This window comes from Heterodontus francisci, chromosome 25 (genome assembly GCF_036365525.1).
Source record: "Heterodontus francisci isolate sHetFra1 chromosome 25, sHetFra1.hap1, whole genome shotgun sequence".
Classification (NCBI taxonomy): Eukaryota; Metazoa; Chordata; class Chondrichthyes; order Heterodontiformes; family Heterodontidae; genus Heterodontus; species Heterodontus francisci.
In genome coordinates this window covers 73,142,362-73,151,913 of record NC_090395.1, presented here as the reverse complement: position 1 = coordinate 73,151,913, position 9,552 = coordinate 73,142,362, and positions in this window count along the sequence as shown.

Sequence of the window (9,552 nt, the reverse complement as noted above, 5' to 3'; positions counted from 1 at the left end):
CCCATTCACAGTGGGGATATTTACACAGGGTCCCGGTCACAGTGGGGATATTTACACAGGGTCCCGGTCACAGTGGGGATATTTACACAGGGTCCCGTTCACAGTGGGGATATTTACACAGGGTCCCGGTCACAGTGGGGATATTTACACAGGGTCCCGGTCACAGTGGGGATATTTACACAGGGTCCCGGTCACAGTGGGGATATTTACACAGCGGCCCATTCACAGTGGGGATATTTACACAGGGTCCCGGTCACAGTGGGGATATTTACACAGCGGCCCATTCACAGTGGGGATATTTACACAGGGGCCCGTTCACAGTGGGGATATTTACACAGCGGCCCGTTCACAGTGGGGATATTTACACAGGGGCCCGTTCACAGTGGGGATATTTACACAGCGGCCCGTTCACAGTGGGGATATTTACACAGGGGCCCGTTCACAGTGGGGATATTTACACAGGGTCCCGGTCACAGTGGGGATATTTACACAGGGTCCCGGTCATAGTGGGGATATTTACACAGGGTCCCGGTCACAGTGGGGATATTTACACAGGGTCCCGGTCACAGTGGGGATATTTACACAGTGGCCTGTTCATATGGAAAGACAATTCGTCGTTAACATTTAAAATGGGAATGGTTGCTTCGCCACATTTACATGGAGGCAGATCCTTCTCTCTGTTTAAAGAGGTGAATTTAAAGCAGTGAATAACTATGCTGATCTTTAGTTTTATACAGAAGCTAAGAGAGAGAGAGAGAGGGAACGAGACAGAGAAAAAGAGGGAGATTGAGAGAGTGTACAGAGGAAATTTACTCAGGGCTGTTCATAGTGGGGGAATTAGATGGGGGCTGAGAGGGGGGAATTGCATGGAGGGAATTGCAGTGGGGAGAGGAATAAAGCCCAGGCCAGGCTGGGGGGGTGGTAGGGAAGGGGGACACATGCTCTGTCCAGGTTGGGTGAGTAAGAGAAAGTCAAAGACTAGAAGAGAAAGAGACAAGTAGAGGGAGGTGGGCAGAGAGAGCGAGAGAGGAAAGAAGCAACAATGAGAAAAAAATCAAAGGCAGAGGAAGAGAAAAAAGTCAGAGAGCCCACGAGAGCAGAAAGAAGCAAAAGATGCTGAGAGAGAGAGGAAAGAAGAAACAGCAAGAAAAAAATGTCAGAAGATGGTAGGAAAGAGAGACAAAGACAGGGAGAGCGGCACAAACTCCCTTCCTAACAGCACTGTGGGTGTACCTACCCCAAATGGACTGCAGCGGTTCAAGAAGGCAGCTCACCATCACCTTCTCAAGGGCAATTAGGGATGGGCAATAAATGCTGGCCTGGCCAGCGATGCCCACATCCCATGAATGAATTTAAAAAAAAGACAGAGCTGAATTTTGTGGGCCCTTTAGGGATGGGCTAGACGGCAGGAGAGCTGGAAGAATGGCCGGGGAAGGCATTGGGAGGAGCGTCTGATGTCTTTCTGCTGCCGTGCCTTATTGCCAGCACTGGAAATCCGACTCCTGCAAGCAGCCGGAAGCTCAGGGTCAACTTTGTGCACTGAGTGGAGGTGTTCCACAAAGCGGTCACCCAATCTGCGCTCGGTCTCCCCGACGTAGAGGAGACCGCATTGTGAGCAGTCAATACAGTTTACTAAATTGAAGGAAGTACAAGTAAATCACTGCTTCACCTGGAAAGAGTGTTGGGGGCCTTGGATGGTGAGGAGAGAGGAGGTAAAAAGGCAGGTATTACACCTGCTGCAAATACATGGGAAGGTGCTGTGGGAAGGGGATGAGGTGTTGGGGGTGATGAAGGAGTGGACCAGGGTGTCACAGATGGAACGATCCTTTCTCCTCCTCTATCTCTTTCTATACCTCCCTCAAAGACAGATAAGTTGGGTTGGGGGATGTCGGGGCCAGGCAGGTAGGCCTTGGTGATTGCTATGGGGCGGGAGGGGGAGGGAGGGTGGTGCCGCTGAGCGCCGGCAGTACTGATTGCCATAAGGGCAGCCGTTGCTGCTGGGGGACCTCTCTGTGGGCCATGAAGTGCCCATCAAACAGGCTCTCCACCCCCCTTGGAAGTTGCTGGGAGGTCACCAGGTTTCACTGGGTGGTCTCCCCATGTGGCAGTGGGGCTTCCCGATGTTTTAATTCACCACGCTGCTCTCACGCCCACATTTCTGTCCTCGGCCTACTGAAGTGTTCCAGTGAAGTGTTCCAACACAAGCTTGTGGAACAGCACCACATCTTCTGATTTGGCACTTTACAGCCTAGTTCAACAATTTCAGACCGTGACCTCTATCTTGATTTATTTTTAACTGTGTGCTGGTCTGAAACTTGTTTTTCTTGTTTTTGCTTTGGACAGAGCTGTTCATTATCCTGCCATTAATACTCTCTCTGGACAAATACTTTGTCTTTTACTACTAGTTCCCCTCCCTTTGTCTTTTATTCCATAACATCTTTGTTATTTAATCTCTCCTGCCCACTGCCCTATCACAATCCTTTCCTTTTGTTCTTCTTCCCGTCCTTCTCCTTTTCACTTGCTTAAAACCTGTTACGTTTCTAACTTTTGCATGTTCTGATGAAAGGTCATCCACCAAAAACGTTAACTCTGTTTCTCTGACCTGCTGAGTATTTTCTGTTTTTACCCACAGTATTTTGCTTTTGTATCACTTGTCGTTTGTCCACCATAACCATTTAGGTCTGTCCCTTAGACTTAGGGACTGGAGATGAGGGGTTAAAAACAGAAATTGTTTGTAATGTACAGTGGTTTAATCAACATCTAAAAGAGGAAATGATGGGATTAATGTTTGGTGGTGACCTTTTATTGTAAAGGGTTTGTTTCCATGGTTCTGACTCACACTTATCCCTCCCGAGGCTATGATCAGACAGTCTGGCAACATATGTTATTCAGGTTCACACACGTAGAATGGTCACTTGGCTGAGGTATCGAAGGATGCCCGATTAATGTGGAACTCAGACTCCTGCAAAATTCACAGCCTTCGGCGAAGGAGGAGAGGAGACTGAATAAAATTAAGGAAGCGTTGAAGCCTCTTAGCCACCGCCAGTAACAGTCCTTCAGTTTTCTACCTACAGCCTCCCAGAAAAAAACCTTTCCACTTTCAGTAGGACGGTCCGATTTCATGTTCTGTCCACTCTCAGCACCGTTCAACAAACTGGAGTCAAGCACACAGTAAGTCTGCTGTCTCCCCCATTATACAAATTCTCAGATATTGCCATTCTTCAATGGGACACAACACTACTCGGGAAGAGGAGAACCAGCTAGCAGAGGTGGCAGGAAACATCCGGGTTAGTCGTTCCAATTCTGAGCACCTCATCTTTAGGAAAGATGTCAAGGCCTTGGAGATGGTGCAGAGGGGATTTACTAGACTGGAACCAAGGATGAGAGACTTCAGTTACGTTAAGAGACTGGAGAAGCTGGGGTTGTTCTTTGTAGAGCAGAGAAGGTTAACAGAAGATTTAATAGAGGGATTCAAAATGATGAGCTTTTGATAGAGTAGATAGGAAGAAACTGTTTCCACTGGCAGGAGGGATGGTAACCCAGAGGATACAGATATAAGATAATTGACAATAGAACCAAGGGGGAGATTAGGAGAACTTTATTTATACAGTTAAAACCAGATAGACCACCTGGCGTCGGCATAGGCACAGGAAATGACAACAGCACACCCAACCCTGCAAACACCTCCTTACTAACAGCTGGGGATGTACCAAAATTGGGAGAGCTGTCCCACAGACTAGTCAAGCAACAGCCTGACATAGTCATACTGACTGAATCATACCTCACAGCCAGTGTCCTGGACACCAGTATCATCATCCCTGGGTAAGCCCTGACCCACCTGCAAGACAGACCCAGCAGAGGTGGTGTCACACTGGCATACAGTCGGGAGGGAGTTGCCCTGGGAGTCTTCAACTTTGACTCAGGACCCCATGAAGTCTCATGGGATCAGGTCAAACATGGGCAAAGAAACCACCTACTGATTATCACCTACCACCCTCCCTCAGCTGATGAATCAGTACTCTTCTGTGTTGAACACCACTTGGAGGAAGATCTGAGGGCAGCAAGGGCACAGAATGTACTCTGGGTGGGGAACTTCAATGCCCATCACCAAGAGTGGCTTAGTAGTGCAATGAGAAGCTTCTTATGTTGTCTGATGCAACATAAATGAGACGCATGGGGTTCAGTTGATTGAATATCTCACATAGGTTTATTAACAGCTAACAAGTATGTACAGTGCAGAGCTATCTATTTACAGGTCTTGCCTCTTGGTGTTCCAGTTACAAAGTGAACCTGGCATGTAGTCACATGACCACATCCTGGTACTTAGTCATTAGCATACTAAGATCTTAAAGGGATATCACTCTTATAGGCAATCACACAACATCCCCCTTCTTTCCAAAGATAAGTCTCGTATGCCAAAAGCAAAAACATATAAAATTAGATAACATCAAAATGATTTACACTGGATAGAGATTGTGAAATTTTACGAATATAGAGGCTTAGGAGTCCATATATCATTTTGGTGGTTTGACAACTCTTGCAGACCTGGATCTAGTTCTGATATAACCTAGTGGGGATATGGATTTCACACTTGGCTGTCTTGGGTTTGCAGGCATGTTGTCAATACATTGGCTGCCTTCCTGTTGATCTGTCACACCCCTACCATCGGAGCGTGCTCCCTCAAGTTGGAGTACTGCTCACCTCTCTCAGTTGGCACTGGTTCCTTCTCAACACTGCTCCGCTAGTGCAAATATTCTACCAGTCCAAATCCGCAAAGATATTGTGATGAAGGTGTTTCTGTTTCTTGTTAAAATATTTTTTTGAGGAATTCATAGTCAAATTGAAGAAATGTTGGACCAGCTTTTTTTTCAAGAGAGTCAACAAGGGGACACTGAAAGAACTGGTTTGGCAACAATGTTTACTGATTGTCACATGACTCAAGTTAAAAATAGAATAGAAACCCTGGTAACAGGGGAAGATTTTGGGCAGAGAAGTGACAAGCGCCCCTTGATAGGACAATCCCAGGAGCAGGAGCACACACCTGAGAGAGAAGAAAACTCACAAGCTTTTGGTTGTGGTGTCAGTGTGTTTTTACCTTCTGGAATGAGATAAAGTTAGCCTGCTGCTGAAGAGGTGTTAAGGAAGGAGAGAAGACCACAACCCAGCCATTTTCCATCAACTTTCTAAAAGACCCTGAGAAGTCCACTGTGTCAATTCATCTCATCTCCTGTCTTTGAAGAAAAGCCTGCTAAATTAATTCTCAATGCTGCCTGAAAAGAGCTGTTCTAAAAGATCCCAGTGACCTGTCTATGTATACTCAGAGGCGAGACTGTATGCCAGTTTTGGAACACAATATATCTCATCTAAGCATTTTTTTTTGTCTGTAACAGAGCTCTGAACCAAAAAATCCCTTTTATTTTTCCAGTTAACCGGTGTGTATGTGTGTGTGTGAGTCTGAGGGGCTAAGGTAAAAAGGGGACTTTAAAAATTCAAACTGTGTGTTTGTGCTTTACTTCATTACTATTTAAGACTTGTTTATAATAAACTGATAATTTTGTTGTTCATTAAAGAAACTTGGTTAGTGTGTTCTATTCTGGGAAAAGTAGAGTATACGATTGACTGTATCAGTGAGTGGGAAAATTTAAAATATATGTTGTGACCTGTGGCGAAGTGGGACTAGAATAAACAGTGCACTCCTCCCACCTCAGTTATAACATATATAATTGGGGGCTCTCTTGCGGGATAAACACAACACCGACGATGTACAATTGTAAGTGGGGTAATAATAATTGAAATAGGAACAAAAAAAAACAGATTTCTTGTGCAATAGAATAAAGTTTACTTTACCGGAATGTCTTTGACAGTTGCTGCAAACTTTCTGGGGAAGGAGGATGTATCCCTGAGTGATTTGAGAAACTTAATCAAGGTTAAAGGATTTGGCAGAACTGCTGGTGTTAAAACCAGGAGCTAAGAAAGCAGACATAATTGAAGTAGTAGCACACCATTTGAAATTGGAAGAAGAAAGCAAACCAGATAGTAGTGCAGTTGAATTAGCTAAAATTCGGTTACAGATGAGGCAGCTTGAACTTGACAAAGAAAAAGAAAAAGAAATAGAAATGTGAAAACTTGAGCTTGAAAGAGAATTGACGATGAAGAAGCTTGAATTTAAAAAAGAGGAAAGGGAAAAAGAGACAGTATTTCAAAGGGAAAGAGGAGGAAGGGAATTTGAAGTTAAAAAGATGGAACTAAGACAAAAGAGTGGTCTTGTCTCCAATGAAAATTCTGGTGAGGAAAGATCTGTCTCCAGCTCAGGACATAGTGGAGAGTTGTTTAAATTTGTGCAAGACCTCCCTAGGTTTGAGGAAATTGACATAGAGGCATTTTTCAATTCTTCTGAAAAGATAGCCAAACAGATAAAGTGGCCAACGAAAAGCTGGACACTGCTTATGTAAAGCAGGTTGATGGGCAGAGCTCACGAAATTTATGCCGTGCTTTCTGAGGAGGCTTCTGCAGATGTCTGAAGAGGACATAAGGAGGTTGAGTGAGTGGGCAAAAATCTGGCAGATGTAATATAATGTGGGAAAATGTGAAGTTGTTCACTTTGGCAGGAAGAATAAAAAGCAGAGTATTACTTAAATGGAGAATGTCTGCAGAATTCCAAGGTGCAGGGGGATCTAGGTGTTCTAATGCGTGAGTCACAAAAAGTTAGTGTACAGGTACAGCAAGTAATAAAGAAGGCTAATGGAATGCCGTCCTTTATTATGAGAGGAATTGAAAATAAAAGTAAGGATGTTAAGCTTCAGTTGTACAGGGCATTGGTGAGACCACATCTTGAATACTGTGTGCAGTTTTGGTCTCCTTATTTAAGGCAAGATGTAAATGTGTTGTAGGTGGTTCAGAGGAGGTTTTTATAGATTGATACCTGGAATGAGCAGGTTCTGTTATGAGGAAAGGTTGGACAGACTGGGCTTGTTTTCACTGGAGTTTAGAAGAGTGAGGGGAAACTTGATTGAAGTATATAAGATCCTGAACGGTCTTAACAAGGTGGATGTAGAGAGGATGTTTCCTGTTGTGGGTGAGTTCAGAACTAGGGGGCACTGTTTTAAAATTAGGGGTCGCCCTTTTTGGACAGAGATGAGGGAAAAAAAATTTACTCTGAGGGTTGTGCGACTTTGGAACTCTCTGCCTCAGAAGGTGGTGGAGGCGGGGTCATTGAATATTTTTAAGGCAGAGGTAGATAGATTCTTGTTAGGCAAGGGCATCAAAGGTTGTTGGGGATAGATGGGAGTGTGGAATTCGAGACAGAAACAGATCAGCCATGATCTTATTGAATGGTGGAGCAGACTCGAGGGACCGAATGGCCTACTTCTGCTCCTAATTTGTATGTTCATATTTGAGATGGTAAAGCAAATTAATTTTGATTGTTGGATTCAGGCACTAAAGAGGGAAGCCACGTCCGAGAACCTTAGGGAGCTAATTCTCCTGGAAGAATTTAAAAATTCACTCCCTCCATTAGTAAGAATCAGAAGGTTTCAACGGCCAGACAGGCAACGGAAATTGCTGATGATTATGAGTTTGTGTATCAGCCTAAACCCTTTGCCTGTCACCCCCCACACATCCGAGAAGGGTAGAAGGTGGGAGGGTGAAAGGAAGGCAAGAAGCTGGGGACAAGAAGGGATAGCTGGGAACGCCGCGGGATCTCCTCCTCAGGCCAGAAAGCAAGGTGCAGAGGGTGGAAGTGAGGCCCGCAAGCCGAAATGTTACCAACGTGCAACATCTTCGTGCAGAATGCTGGATATTGCAGGGTAAACCCATAGGACTTATTGGGGTGCACAAGGCCAATGCAGAGGAAGGGGCCCTGACAGAGAGTACAGCAGATCAAGCTGTAGCTCTGACTGCAGCTGTAAGGCTAAATACAAAAACTACTGTGAGTGCAGGTGTTGTGAATAAGCTACCTGAGAGTTATAGGGAATTCTTGTGGAAAGGAAAAGTAACTTCTTATCCCTCAAGTGAGGCAGGTAAACCTATAGTTATACTTAGGGATACAGGAGCCACCTAAATTATTTTGTTGGGGAAAGGCATAACATTTCCACCAAAGAGTGCACTGAACGCTAAAGTTTTAGTGAATGGTATTGGCGGGGAGTATATACCCGTACCTTTGTATCAGGTGCACCTAGAGTGTGATTTAATGTCAGGAACCGAAACTGTAGGAGTTGTCCATAGTTTGCCAGTAGACCGAGTTGACCTATTCCTGGGGAATAATTTGGCCGGAGCGGAAGTAGTAGCCTCTCCAGTAGTCACGGAAAAACCAAGTGAAGTTAAAGAGAATGAACAGTTGCAGGAAAAGGTTCCAGGAATTTTTCCTTCATGTGTAGTAGCCCGAGCAATGGCTAAACAAGTTCCATTGTCAGAGGTAAAATTGGCACCACAGACAGATAGCCAAATATCTGAAACTTTCTTTGGGGATTTGGATAATCTGAAGGAAATGTTTAATAAGTCTTCTTTGATCAAGGCTCAGCAAGCCAATCGAGTTAAATAAAGTGGCACAATCAGCTCTAACAGAAGCTGAGGCACAAGGAGTTCCAGAAGGCTATTATATTAAAAATGGGATTCTGATGAGGAAGTGGAGACCTCCTCACAGACCTCCTCACAAAGAATGGACAGCAGTTCATCAGATAGTGGCACCGCCAAAGTATCGCCGCCGAGAACTATTAAGGATGGCGCATGAAATTCCTATAGTGGGGCATGTGGGAATCCAGAAAACCAAATCATGCACAAGTCAACATTTTTACCCGCCAGATCTTTCCAAGGATGTGGTGCAGTTTTGTAAAATATGCCATATGTGTCAGATTGTAGGAAAACCGCAACCTGCCATAAAACTGGCACCTCCACTTCCCATACCAATTTTTGGGGAACCATTTAGTCAGGTGTTGATAGATTGTGTAGGACCTTTACCGAAAACAAAAGCAGGACACCAATATATGCTCACTATCATGGATATGGCTACTCGGTTCCCAAGGCCATTCCCTTGAGAATAATTTCTGCTAAGGTAGTGGTAGAGAAATTAACCCAGTTCTTCACTAGATATGGATTACCGATTGAGATTCAGTCAGATCAAGGTTCCAATTTTATGTCTAAAATTTTTCAGGAAGTTATGGGTAATTTGGGTATAACACAGTTAAAGTCCTCAGCAAACCACCCAAAGATACAGGGAGCTTTAGAAAGGTACCATCAGACCCTCAAGACGATGATCAGGGTATACTGTCATGAATATCCCCATGATTGGGATAAAGGGCAAGAATTCCTTTTGTTTGCCACGAGGGATTCACCTAATGAGTCTACAGGTTTTAGTCCTTTTGAATTAATTTACAGACATGAGATAAGAGGTCCTCTAAAAATAATTTAAAAATGGTTTTTAGGACAGAGGGATGAACCTTCTATGCTAGATTATGTATCCGTGTTCCGGGAACGGCTCACGAGAGCTTGCAATGTGGCTCAGGAACACCTTAAAACGTCCCAAACAACCATGAAGAATTGGGGAGACAAGCATGC